This window comes from Bactrocera dorsalis, chromosome 4 (assembly GCF_023373825.1).
Source record: "Bactrocera dorsalis isolate Fly_Bdor chromosome 4, ASM2337382v1, whole genome shotgun sequence".
In the NCBI taxonomy this organism is placed as follows: domain Eukaryota; kingdom Metazoa; phylum Arthropoda; class Insecta; order Diptera; family Tephritidae; genus Bactrocera; species Bactrocera dorsalis.
Window position 1 is genome coordinate 60424126 of NC_064306.1, and position 14013 is coordinate 60438138.

The 14013-nt window shown below is 35.5% G+C and overlaps 1 protein-coding gene across 15 annotated transcripts in view; it reads right to left on the minus strand.

Annotated features, from left to right (window-relative positions):
- Positions 1 to 14013, minus strand: part of LOC105229801 (platelet binding protein GspB) — a 453756-nt gene that overhangs the window by 267034 nt on the left and 172709 nt on the right. The window contains exon 1 of one of the 15 annotated variants that reach the window (XM_049454141.1): positions 6709 to 8913. The exons of 13 other annotated variants lie outside the window; for them this stretch is intronic. The gene's annotated coding sequence lies outside the window, so the exon portion shown is untranslated. Of the gene's footprint in view, positions 1 to 6708; positions 8914 to 14013 lie in introns of those variants that run through there. One more of the 15 variants, XM_049454140.1, reaches the window with a different exon arrangement.

The following is a 14013-nucleotide window of genomic DNA, read 5'->3' on the forward strand; positions in this document are numbered from 1 at the left end:
TTAAAATATTAGAAAATTTTCGTTTCGGAATTTTTGATGGAGAAGAACCAAATTTCGGTCGTTAGAAGTCATATCATAAGTAATTGAAGCACAGCTGTGTTTTGGGAGAAAAATCTTACAAACAGCTTTTGCAATTAGAAATTATGATAATATTTATAGCTCAGTTTTTACATTTATTTTAAGCAATTAATAGCACAAGTCCAAAAATGCATCATATATGAATATATACCCATGATCAATTTTGACTCGCGTCTCGCTGCCAAACACACATTAATTGTCATAAGAAAATCGATACATATACAGATCGAGTTCTGTAATTTTGTATATAGCACCAGTCTGGATACAGGCAATGAATATAAAATCGTATGCTAAAGAGTAATAAGTGCTTTGTGGACTATATCAACCGACTCTGCTGAAGTATTTAGTCAGTGTGCCGCCCATTGACTCCTTGATTGATGAACTCGAGCGATTATATCAACTATCAGCGCCTAAAACAGTATCGGCAAAGACAAAGGTGATGAACAAGAGCACTAAAAGGTGGCAGCAGCGGTGGCATCCCTCATATAAAGGGCGCTGAACCCACAGACATATATCGGACATCCACTAGTAGTTAGACGACAGGGGGACTTGAATTTCCATCTGATTCTTAGTGGATATGGTTGATTTGGAAGCTGTCATTTACCTATTCCACAATGGCATTATTCCGAACTGTCCGACGTGTACATAGTATATAGAAGACTTTAAACATGGATTATTATATTGCCCTCGCTTTTTAAACAAAAGGAAAAAACTAAAAAGCACACTCGGTGCAAGTTTTGGATTGACAACAAAATGTGTCAGTTGTTGATAAATGGAAAACTGTTAGCGAAGCGTCAAAACTGTTAGCGTAAATGTCCTGTCTCTCCTACGAAACAATACTTTGCCACTGGTTCCATGGTAGTGTATTAAGTTGGGAGTAAGTTAGGTTTAGCGGATTAAAGTTCCGCACTCTGTCTTTTGATACTTCCCCCAAGTCTAAAAAAATATATATGTATATATACAGTTCGAACATAAAAAGAGTTGTGTTAAGCTCAAAAATAATTGTATCGATTCGTTTTGCTTGCGCAGCTTGGATGAACCAGTCCGGGTCAAATTTGATCCTGAGCGTATGAAATTATTTTCGATTCATAATGAAGTATAAGAACTACTATTGAAAGAAAAGAAGCTCCAATGCCCTTTACAAGTGCATTTTTATAGTATAAAATGTATAAAAAGATCATAATTTTGACTTTTATCGGTCAGTTTATATGAAAGCTATATGCTTTAGTTGTGCGGTCTGAACAATTTCTTCTGAGATTATTGATTTATCTTGAAACATAATCCATACCAAATTTCGTGACGATATCTCGTCAATTAAGTTGCCCATACAAGGACTTGAGTTGGATCGCTCAGTTTGTATGGCAGATACTTATGTACTACGGTGGCTTGATCTAAACAATTTCTTCGGGGATTGTATGATTGGCTTAAAAAATAATCTTTTCCAAATTTCGAAAAGATATCCTGCCAAACAAAGTTGTCTATACAAGGATTTGAGTTGGATGGGTGAGTATGTATAACTATATATTGTTTCAATAACAGCGAACCTGACAAAAGGGCAGCTTTCGTACGACTTCTTCAATCTGCTGCTGGAGAGAATAATTCGAGCTGCAGAGAGGCGAATAGACGGGTATGGCTTAGAAAACTTTAAATATATGAGCTATTTATAAAATATTTATATATTCCTACTGAAATAACATTTCCACTTTAAAATATATTTAATCTAAGGGAGTATGAAAAATAAGTGAGCACTCTTACAGCAAAAGCTTTCTAAAAAAACGACAGTGTATGTGCGTATTTGTGTAAATATGTGTGCATTATGAAAGCATTTTAATCGCATTTCGCTTATCAATTGCATTTAACTATGCGTTAGTGGGCAACGAGTGCTGGGGCCCCTACCCCAACCGGCAACTGATTTCAATTTTTTTATTTCATTTGACATTTTACAAGCCAACAACAAGCAGATAACGCAAATGTGATAAGTGCTGAAAGTGGAGGAAATAAATTTAGAAAAAAATTGCGAAAAAAAGTCAAAAGCAAAAATGAAACGGTTGATAACGGCAAATGTGCAGCGGAGTACGCAATAATTTTTAGGGCCCTTACGTAAACAAATACAGCCAATATTGCACATGAAGGTATGTGTGTATGTGCAAACAAGCACTTACATATGTAGATTAGAAATTAATTTCTTTTTTTTCGCTTTTTTTTCAAATGTTTATTTTTTGTTGTTGTTTTTTTTGTATTTCTTTTGCAAAGCTAGCAACAGCTCACTCGAAACGATTGTAAGAGCCAAAAACAAAGGCAAGTGGTATGTGATAAAGGAAATAATCAAGGCATCTTACCCGACATAATGTCTGCTGTGGCGAAAAGCGCATAAGTTGATATGTGTAAATATTGTATGTACATATACATATATACATACATATATTGGTTTATATGTAAATGTCACTTTGGCACGCGGTTTTTGACAGACATTTGAGTATAATTTCTCATTTTATTTTTGTATCAACCCACACACATACACATATAAGCTAACAACCAAGACTTTTTCATTTTTGTGAAATGGATGTGAGAAGCGAATTTTATAGCTTGTCATTAGCGACAGTTGTGGTCAGTGTAGCAGAAGACAATGTTTCATACAAATTATTTGAAGAAAATTAAAAAAAAAATAAAAACATAACAAAAAATAAAAAAATTGTACAACTACAACAAAAAATTTAATTAAAAAAAATATAAATAATTCGTAGCAATAATAAAAAAATCTCATTGTAAAAAAATTTTAAAAACTAACATACAATTTTTACAAAAAAAGTTATAATAAAAAAATAAAAAAATTAAAACAAAAAACAAGCTCTAAAATTATAATAAAAAAATAAAAAATTATATAAATTTAAAAAAAATTGTAAAAAACAACAAAAAAAAGTTCTAAAATTATAATAAAAATAAAACAAAAAAAAATTTAAAGAAAAAATAAAAAAAAATTACAATTATAACCAAAAATAATGCATTTAAAAAATAGTTAACAATTTATAGCAACAATAAAAAAAAACACTTTGTAAAATCATAAACAAAACAATTAAAAAAAAATAGTTAAGAAAATTAATTGCAAAACTTTAACAAAAAAAACTGTAATTAAAAAAATTTAAAAATTGTAAACAATTTATAGCAGCAATTAACAAAAAACAAAGTAATAATAAAAAAAGTAAAAAAACTTAAAAGGAAAATTATAAAAAAAATTACAACTACAACCAAAAAATTTAATGAAAAAAAATTAATAAAAAATTTAACAGAAAAAATGCAAAACTTTAGTAAAAAAAAAATAGTAAAAAATGTATAACAGTAACAAAAAAAACACATTATAAAATCATAATCAAAAATTAAAAAAAAAATTGAAATTAAAAACAAAAATTAAAAAAATTGCAACTACACCAAAAAAATTAATTAAAAATTTTAAAAGAGTAATAAACAATTTATAGCACTAATTATAACAAACAACTACAAAAAAGTCTAAAAAATTAAAAAAAAAGAAAAATATTAGCAAAATAAAATTAAAAACAAATTACGAATGCACGCGCCGCAAATTAACACCAGCAAACGCATAAAGAAACATAAGAGGAATTTGAAAAAATCTAAATACAAAAGAAAGCTAAATAACGTGGGCAAGCAGGCGATAAAAATATTTTATAGACAGTGCGCCGACAGTGCAGTTGTGAACGAATGTTTTCTTTTTAATAATTTATGTCATTATTTTCACTCAGCTTGTGAGTAGCAGAGGTGTAATAGAGACTAGAGAGCACCAAGAGAAATATTTTGCATTAATTTTACAGTAAAATTACAAAACAAACTTACTAAAATAAAATAAAATTAGGAAAATAATATAGGAATAAAATATAATTTAAAAAAACATTAACAAAAAAGTTAAAAAAATAATAAAATCTAAAATTAATAACTTTTAATTAATTTTTTTATTTTCTATTTTATTTTAATATTATTTTTTAATTATAAAATTATTAATTATATTCTGTTTTTAGTTAAAAAAAATATAATAAAATAAAAAAAAAATTTAATAAAAATTTAAGAAATTATTTTTGTTTTTGTTTTCATTTTTATTTAACTAATAAATTATATTTGATTACAAATAAATTTTATTTTGTTAACTAAAAACAGAATATAATGAAAAATATGATTAAAAATATTCATTCCATTAATAAAACATTATTATGTTTGTATAATTAATTATTATCAAACTTTTTTAAATTTTTTAGTTGTATTTAATTTTTTTTTAATTAATAAATTAATATTTTAAATTATTTTTTTTTTTATAAAATCGCTTAATTGGTTTTTGTTTCTTATTAATAATAATATAGAAAGATATATCTGTTTATTTTATGCGCTTTAAAAATGTTTCTCAGCTTATTCGACTTAATTAATTAGTTTAATATAATGTAATTATTTGCTCTCACATTTCGTTGTTGTTTATGTTTCTTCAAGATAATATTTAAATGCTTCTTTTTCAAATTATAATGGTGCCTGCCCTAAGGCAGTTGGTGCCAAAACTCAACAAAGTTGCTTAGATACGTAGTAATTATGAAAGGATGTCGGTGCGTATGAGCGATGTTCAAAGGGTTTTGTGATGTTAAGTTTTATAATGTAACAGTTTTGAAAATATTTAATTAATTTCATTTAATTATGTCTTCGAAATTATTATTTCGAAAAAATTTAATTTATTTAATTTAAATTTTCCGTAATTAATTAATTAAATTTAATTTGTATTTTAATTAATTATTTAAAATTAATTTCTATATATTAAACGTTTTTATTATAAAAAGTGTAATGAAATTAATTTAATTTATATTTTAATTAATTTATTTAAATTAATTTAATTTATATTTTAATTAATTTATTTAAATTAATTTTTATATATTAAAAATTTTTATTATAAGAAAGTGTAATGAAATTAATTTTACCGCTCCCATATTAAACAAATTTTAATTTTTTTTAATTTCTTCGGAAGAAAATTTAATGAAAAACAAGAAAAAACGTTAAATATAGTTGCTCCGAAGCTCTAATTCACATTCCTTCCACAAATAAAAAGTTTTCATGCAAGATTTTTACTGTCATCGATCAGTTTATATGACAACTATACGCTATAATAATCCAATCTAAACAATTTCTTAGGCGATTATAGCGTAACTTTAGGAAAAAATCTCTGCCAAATTTCGTGAAAATATCGCGTCAAATAAAAAAGTTTTTCTTAAAATAGCTTGACTTGGATCGCTAATTTTGTATGGCAGCTATAAGCTATAGTACTCCGATCTGAATAATTTTTTCAAAGGTTGTTGCGTTATCTTAGAAAATAATCTGTGCCAAATTTCGTGAAAATATCTCATCAATTAAAAAAGTTTTCAATACAAAAACGGGATAGTGATAGTTTGTTTGTATGGGAGCTATATGCTATAGTAGTCCGATCTGAACTATTTCTTCACTGAAAAGTATCGTTGATTTGAAAAATAATCCGTACCAAATTTCACGAAGATATCTCGTAAAATCTGAAAGTTTTCCGTACAAGCACTTCATTTCGATCGTGCAGTTTGTATGACAGCTATACGCTATAGTGGTACTATAACGGTGGTTCCAAGCAATGAGCGGCTTAGTTGAAAGAAAAAGGCGTGTGTCAAATCTCAGATCAATAGCTCAAAAACTGAGGGGCTAGTCAGTGTATATCCACACGGACATGACTCAATGAGTCCACTTGGCACTCATCATTTATAAATATAGATGTATATATATACATACTTGTATATTATGTACATAAGTATTATAAAGTTTTCAACGTTTCCTTGTAGATCTTACAAACTGCGTGGTAAACTTAATAATACCTATTCAGGTCATAATAATAATAATTGTGAAGAGGGTAGGAGGCGTATGAGTAACTTATTATAAAACTGATAATGAACTTCGAATGTGGTCAACACGTCTCTAAATGGAAGCTAATTTTATGTTATATTATTAAATGTTAATGATTTACCATTGTTATCGCTTTTTACATAAATTTTACAAATATAAACTTTAATAAATAAATTTTAAATAAATATATAATGTTTTTCATCGTTAATACTGAAAAAATATGAGAAAACATTTTTATAATTTCTTAAGAGTAGTAAGCATAAGCTCGACAAACGCTACCTATCCGTATGTATTTTAGCCGTTGTAAGCTACTTTCATTAGAAAGTCTCACTTGTGGCAAATTTGTGATCAAATATTGGAGGCATGCTCACTAACTCTATATTGTAGCTAAAGCGTGCAGTCATCGGTGATCTAATTTGATCGACAACTCTCGAAAACCAACGAAGTGATTAATGAGACTAAAAATTAATTGGTGATTGGTACAATAGCGCTTAAAAATACTTTATTTTTTAGCGCTTGAATCATATGTGTCTTTTGCCGCCTGATCATGACGATAATGCATGATCAATGGGTTAAAAAAATATACAAAACAAGATAAGAAAAAAAAAATAAAAAATTAGAAATAAAAATAAAAGCGAAAGTAAATCATTGCAGCTTACAGCCAAATACGGAAATAGATTTTTCGCTCGAAATAAAAAAGGAAAATTTTTTCATAGGTCAACTCACCCTTGTTGCAGATGCAGCAGGCAACACCAACAAACAAGCGCACGCAATACACACACACACAAGATCGTGCGTATACCGGAACTAAGATAACTGCTCAAATCCACAATAAAACACGACTAAACGCTGACTACGCGCAACGATGCGTGTCGCAAATCGCTGAGATCAAGTCAAAACAGTCAAACGATCAGCAACGTAGAACGCTTGCCACGCGCACGCATATGCACACAACTTTTACTTTCGAAATTCTAATATTTTTGCACTTGTTTAATTTGCGCTTCTTCGAATTTTTTTCGTGCGTTCACTTTGAATCGTTTTGTGGGAATAGTGCATACGCGCTGCAGCCAACTAGTGGCATAGTACTGGTTTGGCAAGGCAGTGGCGCGACAGCAGGCGACGCGCCGCAGACGCAGGCATCCAAACGACGAGAACTGTGTGACGCGAACGCAGCGTCAAGTGGCGAGCGCGGCACGGGTGGCAGTAGGTGACACAAAACCAAAAAACAAAAAAATAACGTTGAGGCAGAGGTGGGCAGGCGTTGGTGTCACAGCCACAGTTGCATTGGTAAAAAAACCAAAACACGGCAACAACAACAGTAGCAACAATAAAAATAGTTACGGCAGTAATACGCAAACAATTTGCGCTATTCACACGGACGCGCATAGGCGAGCGCAACGACGTGACGACGCCGGCAATTACGCCAGCCCAGCGGCTGACACGGCAGCGTTGAAACGACGACGCGAACGCGTTTGCACGGAAAATATGGGCTTTTTTCGCAATGGGGTCGCACAGGAATTTCGCATATTCGCACGTTTGCCAGCGAAGCGCTTCGCGTTTTCGTGAATTTCTACGAATTTCTTGCACTATTATTCAGCGGTTTCAAGCACAACTCTATGCATTAGATAATTGCGGTTTACACAATTCTTACGATTATTATTATTGCTGCTCTAATTATTTGCAATACTCATTTTAATTTCATGTTAACTTACGAATATTTTTTTATAGCCACGTAATATTGAGTTTTAGCGAATTTTAGTTTTGATTTTTTCAGCACAACAACAACGGCGCTGTGCGCGTTCACCCAAAAACGTGCCTAAGCGTTAGCGCGAACCGCCCCTAGCTGCAGCGCGCGTGTGACGGTGGTGCAGAGTAGAAACGCGGCGATAGTGACGCGCGTGCATGCGGCGCTTTCAAGGTCAACCGCTAGCGGGCGGTGTGGGTAAAAGTGACGATACAAAGCTACACAGCAGAGACTAGCGAATAATTATGCGCATACAATACGCGAACGCTTAGAGCGCGCCAGTTTCGGCAACTATATGCGCTGGCGGGCGTTGAAGCTGGGCGAGTTCAATGCACACAGGACATAAAACACACAAGTGGCTGCAACTGTTCCGCTAGGAAATACGCGCACTGACGTTACGTATACGCCACGTCGTTCAACGACCGATTAATGGTTGCAACTGTCCGTCCGGTGCTTAGCGGCCGTAGACGAATGCTATGCCTTGGCAGGCGCGCGCGCATGTATGTGTATATATTTATGTTTTGTGACATTTCTCGCTCACTGATACAAGTTCACGAATTCGCTTGCATTTCGTATGTGCGCGATGGCATCACTTGCGCCGCGCTCTGGAGAGCGCTGAGAGTCAATGCAAATTTTTGGCAAGCAAGCATTAGTTAGTTGATCGCCGACGCCGCGGCCAATGTTTGGCGTGCGCGCGGTTAGTTTGGCTGCCAAACATTTACTGACGCATCTCGTGCAGCGCTGGTTCGTCAACAAACCATACACATACATACAAGCAGTAGCGTGTCAAGACGAGCGGATTATGCAAACTAAACGATGCGGTTAGCCGCTGCACACCAGATCGTTAGAATATAAAAAAGATGTGTGTAAATAAGCACAGAAAAGTGTGAAAGTAAAATATATAACTAAAATAGCAAATATTTGAAAAGCGAAAAAGTGATCGGCGTTTGTGGGCGCACACAAGCACAGACGCGCGCATGTTTAGGCGGGTGCAAGGCAGCACTCGGTTATATTGGTTTCGGCTGTTTCGTTTATTGCTAGCTGCTGCTTTATCAGTTTCGCTGTGAAATTGCTTTATTCGAGTGCAGTTACGCACATCAACATATGCACGTTCAACTTAGCGGGCGAAAGGCATAAAGCGCTTAACTCAATTTGAGGAAGTATTGAGTTAAAGTTTGAGATTGTACTTTTGCTTGATCGTAATCTTGGGCGCATGTCGATCACAGCAAGTTATTCCTTCTCTACAAAGGCGCATAAAAGAAAACCATTAATATTTTCCTCGCACGTTTCTTGAGCCATTGCCAGCGTACAAGAAAATAATGAAACAGACAAAAAGCCAGAAATTCGCTTTGTTCTCTTGCAATGATAATTTTTGATATTATGGACTGTTTTGTTCTTTCATAATGTTGTCCTGAACTTCAAATAAAATAAAAATTTCATACAGTGCCGTAAAATGTTGAACATTAGGGATGTACTTATTATATTCTAGCAACATGTTGAGGATGGAGTCATATGTAGAAGTTTACGCAAGTGAGGAAAGTTCTCTAATCGCCATTCACTTGTTTATCTGTAGTACTAGTATTCTATCATAAGAAAATTCATCAAGCTAACTGGCTGTCTCCAGATCGAAAAGCCACCAACCAGATCGATCATGTTATGATAGACGAAAGACACGTATCCAGTAGTTTAGACGTGCGTACGCTCCTAAGGTCCTAATATCGACTCGGACCACTATCTTGTTGCAGCGTTTCCACCCACCTCTAACAGAGGTATGACAGATGCTCAGAGCATACTACAATTATGGAAGGAAACTTCTCCTGCCTGCTGAATGGCAGTGAAATTATAATGCCAGGAGTTGGCGAACCTGATTCCCCAAACGATGACGATGGAGCAGGCGTTCCATTGGCCGACCATGAAGAAGTTCGAATAGCAATTACCCGCCTGAAGAACAAAAAATCGGTGGGGCCGATGTATTGCCGGCTGCGCTATTCAAACACGGCGGCGCAAAACTGATAAGGAACATGCATCAGCTTCTTTGTAGGATACTGTCGATCGAAAGCATGCCCAACGATTGGAATTTAAGTGTGCTTTGCCCAATCCACAAAAAGGAAGACACCACAGTATTGATATCGGCCAGGTAGCCAAGCACACACTGCTTGCTACGAATGCTAGTAGAAGGGTGTTGCAGAGATAAGGAGTAGCATTACTAAAAGCGTTAACTTCGCCAAGAAGTTCAAGGTTATCCTTGGCAGCCAAGCTGAATGGAATTATTCCACTCTCGAGCTGCTGTTTAGGGAGGTACACTAACGGCTCGAAAACGTCGGACGGAATCGGTGCAGGGGTCGCAGGACCACGGACCAAATTCTCCATACCTATGGAAAGGTTTTCGAGCATATTTCGAGCAGTCTTTGCCATAAGTTGGTGCTTAGAGATAAACCTCCAACGTAACTATCACAAGGAATATATAACCATACTTAGCGATAAACAAGCGGCACTTTAAGCAGTCTCCGCCTATGAGATCAAATCGCTACTGGTGCAGGAGTGTAGAGAATGGTTAAATATCCTAGTGGAACGTAATCAAGTGCACCTCATCTGGGTGCCCGGTCACAAAGGTATAGCCGGTAACAAACTGACTGATGAGCCTGCTCCGCAGCATCCACTAACATGGTACGATCTGAACCCTTCACTGTAGTGGGTTCCCATACCATAAAGAAGCTTCTTCGTAAGGAAGAACGAGTAGGCAGAGAGAGGTATTGGCAACAACTACATGGCATGTGGCATGCCAAGTTGTTAATGCGGGAGTATAACCTCAGTAAGTTTAAATATGTAAACAACCCCTAAGGATAAACTCAGACCACTGCAAGCTGAAGAAGCTCAATATGCTGGGACTAGGTGAGTCCTTGTGATTTAGTAGAGGGCTTACTGAATATATGAACCATAAGCATTAAACTTTACAATTAAGATGGTGGAGTTTATGTTAAAATTGGATAAATGAAATCCTGTATAACTACTTGACTCATTTTGTCAAAATTTGGTATGTCAGATTATCTAAACTTTGCCATTATACACTGAGAAGTACCTTTATAACATAATTTTAAAACCCATTTGATTCTTCCAGTAAACATTAACATAATCTTGAACTTGCCCTGTTTTGACGGCCTTTTTTCTGCTTAGGCTAGTCTTTGCAACGGTATTCGGCCGATTGATCGTCTATTTCCGGGTCGTAAGCATAGATCCAAGACTCATCGCCAGTAATAATATGTTTCATGACATCCTGGTAGTCGGAAAGCATTGTTTCACAGACGTTAACGCGACGCTGTTTTTCGAAAAAATTTAGTGATTTTGGAACCAATTGTGCTTTCACTTTTCTTAGGCTCAAATGATCTTTCAAAATGGTTTTCACCGTACCCTTTGATATTCTGACGATACCAGTAAAATCTCTGACTGTTAATCGGCGATTCTAAAGCACCAATTCCTTTATTTTATTGACGTGTTGATCATTACTTGTTGATGACTTTTCTGGATGTGATTCGTCGCCAACACGTTCTCGAACTGTCTTTGAAAAATGATTGCCACTAAAAAACACTTGCTCGTGACAAACAATTGACAATGAAGGCCTTTTCCAGCATTTAAGGCTGTCTTGGAACAACCCTAATGCGCACACCCACACAAGAAACACCTACTCAGCCAAGATTACAAACGTGCAAATTATTCACACATAATACGAGTATTGCACAATAAACTATTAGCTTATGCAAATTTTGAGTTAGAATATGGAAAATTGATTTACTGACTAAATAAAGGCTTGAATAATTAAAAACGAAATTGAATTTGGTGAAAAAAATTTTATGGTAAAAAGGAAAAATTTACTGAATTTACTTATTTAGCTACAGTACAACTGAATGCATGTAATTAGATGTGAGTTTGTGTGTGCCAAATGAAAAGCGAAAATAATTTCACTCGACAATTGCGAAACTACGCGAAACACTTTGCCAACAACGAATACAACAACACCAGCAAAAAATGCCACAAAACATAAAAGAGCCACAAAACGAAAAAGAATAATAATGTGAAAATAAAAAAGGTATTTGCAACACAATAACACCTACCACACGGCATAAAATTAAATTGAGAAACACCATAAAATTGCGAATAATAAAATGTATAGGAAACCGCACACCAACACACCGGCACAAACAGCACTGTAGCCGCAGCGACTCGTATCGCAAAATCGCTCGAATGCAAGTCACAAATAAAAAGCGAAAATATCGCTATACAATAGCAGCAACAATAACAACAGCGCGTAGCGATTTTCATTGTCAAGGTCGAACGTTGTTCTGAGGCGACGCATGCAGTCGCCACACAGCGCCAGCGACATACGCCAACCGTCGGCGCGAGCAGCGTACGAAAGTGAGCGTCGCCAAATGCGAGTGTTTGGTGCGCGTCGCTTACAAACACACATGCGCACACAGCGGCAGCGCTTGCAATAAATAATGCTTGTTGTTGGCATTGTTTTCGTTGCCAATGCTGCAGCTAATCACGATCACTTACGCAAAAGTTACGACAACAAGCGAAGCGAATGGCGCGACAGTGAGCGCTCGCTCCCTCAACAGCAGCCACCGAAGTGAAAGGCGGAACAGACAAGGCGCATGAGAGGGAGCGCACACACGGTATTGCACGCCTGTGTGTGCTTACATAAGCGCGCGCGCTATTGCATACATACACCAATAATAGTGCGCCCGCACAACGCACAGCGCTGAGATCTGTACGGCACAACGCGCTCTAAAGCAATACATAATGTACCAGTAAGTGGCAATCGCCGCGCATTTGTTATGCTTTTTTCGTTGCGAGCTTTTTAATTATTGTTTTTAGTTTTTAGCGCGCTCGCGTCGAACACCGCACGATCACTGGCAATAAAGTCGTGCAGTTGAGCGAGCGCTGGCCGACAAAAAGCGCATTAGCAACGCACTGCTCGCGCGCGCCAACTGTAGCATCACACGATGCAGCGGCAGCAGTTGGCGCGCTTCCACCCCCACATCATCAACTACGCTTTGCTACCCCTTAGCGCGCGCGTTGTAATGTCGTGCACGGCTCTCTGCGAGCGTATGTGCTGGCGGAATGAGCGCGCGCACGAATGCGTGTTGTAACGTGCGCGCATCTCACTGCTCTATTTATTTTGCATTCGCATGAGTGTTCGTGTTTGTTGGCGCACTCGGTTGCATACTAAAAATAAATAGTGCAATGCTTTCGTTGTTTTTGTTTTTTGCAGCGAGACAAGCTGTAAGCTTTTTTGAACTTGACATTCGCTTTTATTTTCATTTCGTTCTAGTTTCTAAGTGCAATGTCACAGATAAATGGGTTTGCTGCCAGCAAATAAAGCTTTTCAAAAGCTCTGCGAGATTGCAAGCGTGAAGATGCTTTGTTTAGTGAATTTGTAAAATGTTTAGGAAGCGATGCTGAAAAACTGTAAGTAATGTGATATTGTCATAACTTTATAAATTATTAATATGAGAACTTTCCATATTTTAGGTGAAGAATCCTGAAGCTTCCGAAGGCCTATTTGATAATGAATATCAGAGGTAATTTCGAGGGAATTCCGCTTTTGTTAGAGTTCTTACAGAACAATCCGTTTGCTTTTTGAAGTTTTGTACTGATGTATCTTTTTTTTTCAGACACCTCTTTGGCGGCCTAAAGGAAAAGGTCGTACCAGTTGAATCAGTGGATTTACATTTCCAAAACAGAAAGTCAAGGACCACTTCTAACTTGGTCGAATAACTTTGGATTTTATTCGAAAATCAATCAAAGATTTTTTCAGCAGAAGTTAATCTTTACAATCGATTATATGAAGAGTTTTAACCACGTCTTTGTGTTCTTCCCTCACTCGCTATTAATGCATATGATTTAAGACACCGAAGAATTGGAGATCAGTTCCAAATTAGTTTTTTCTGAATATCGACAAAAAATTATTCTCAGCAGAGCTCAACCTTTACGATCTGTTAGAAGAACAAATCACGTCCTTCTAAGTTCAAATATTAATGGATATGATTTAGGACACCCAAAATTTGGAGATCGGTTCCAAGACTGTTTCTACTAAGCAAATAGTAGCTCTCTCATATCTTAACCTGGCGAACCGAATTGGAATTTTAAGAGATTATGTTTCAGATCGTCCGTCTATTATCATATAGGTTTTTTTTAGACTGATCAGCCTAAATTGTATGTGCCTTACAGAGTATCAGAAATTTTACCAACTACGGGATCTTATAACTATATATATAACCACATTTAGA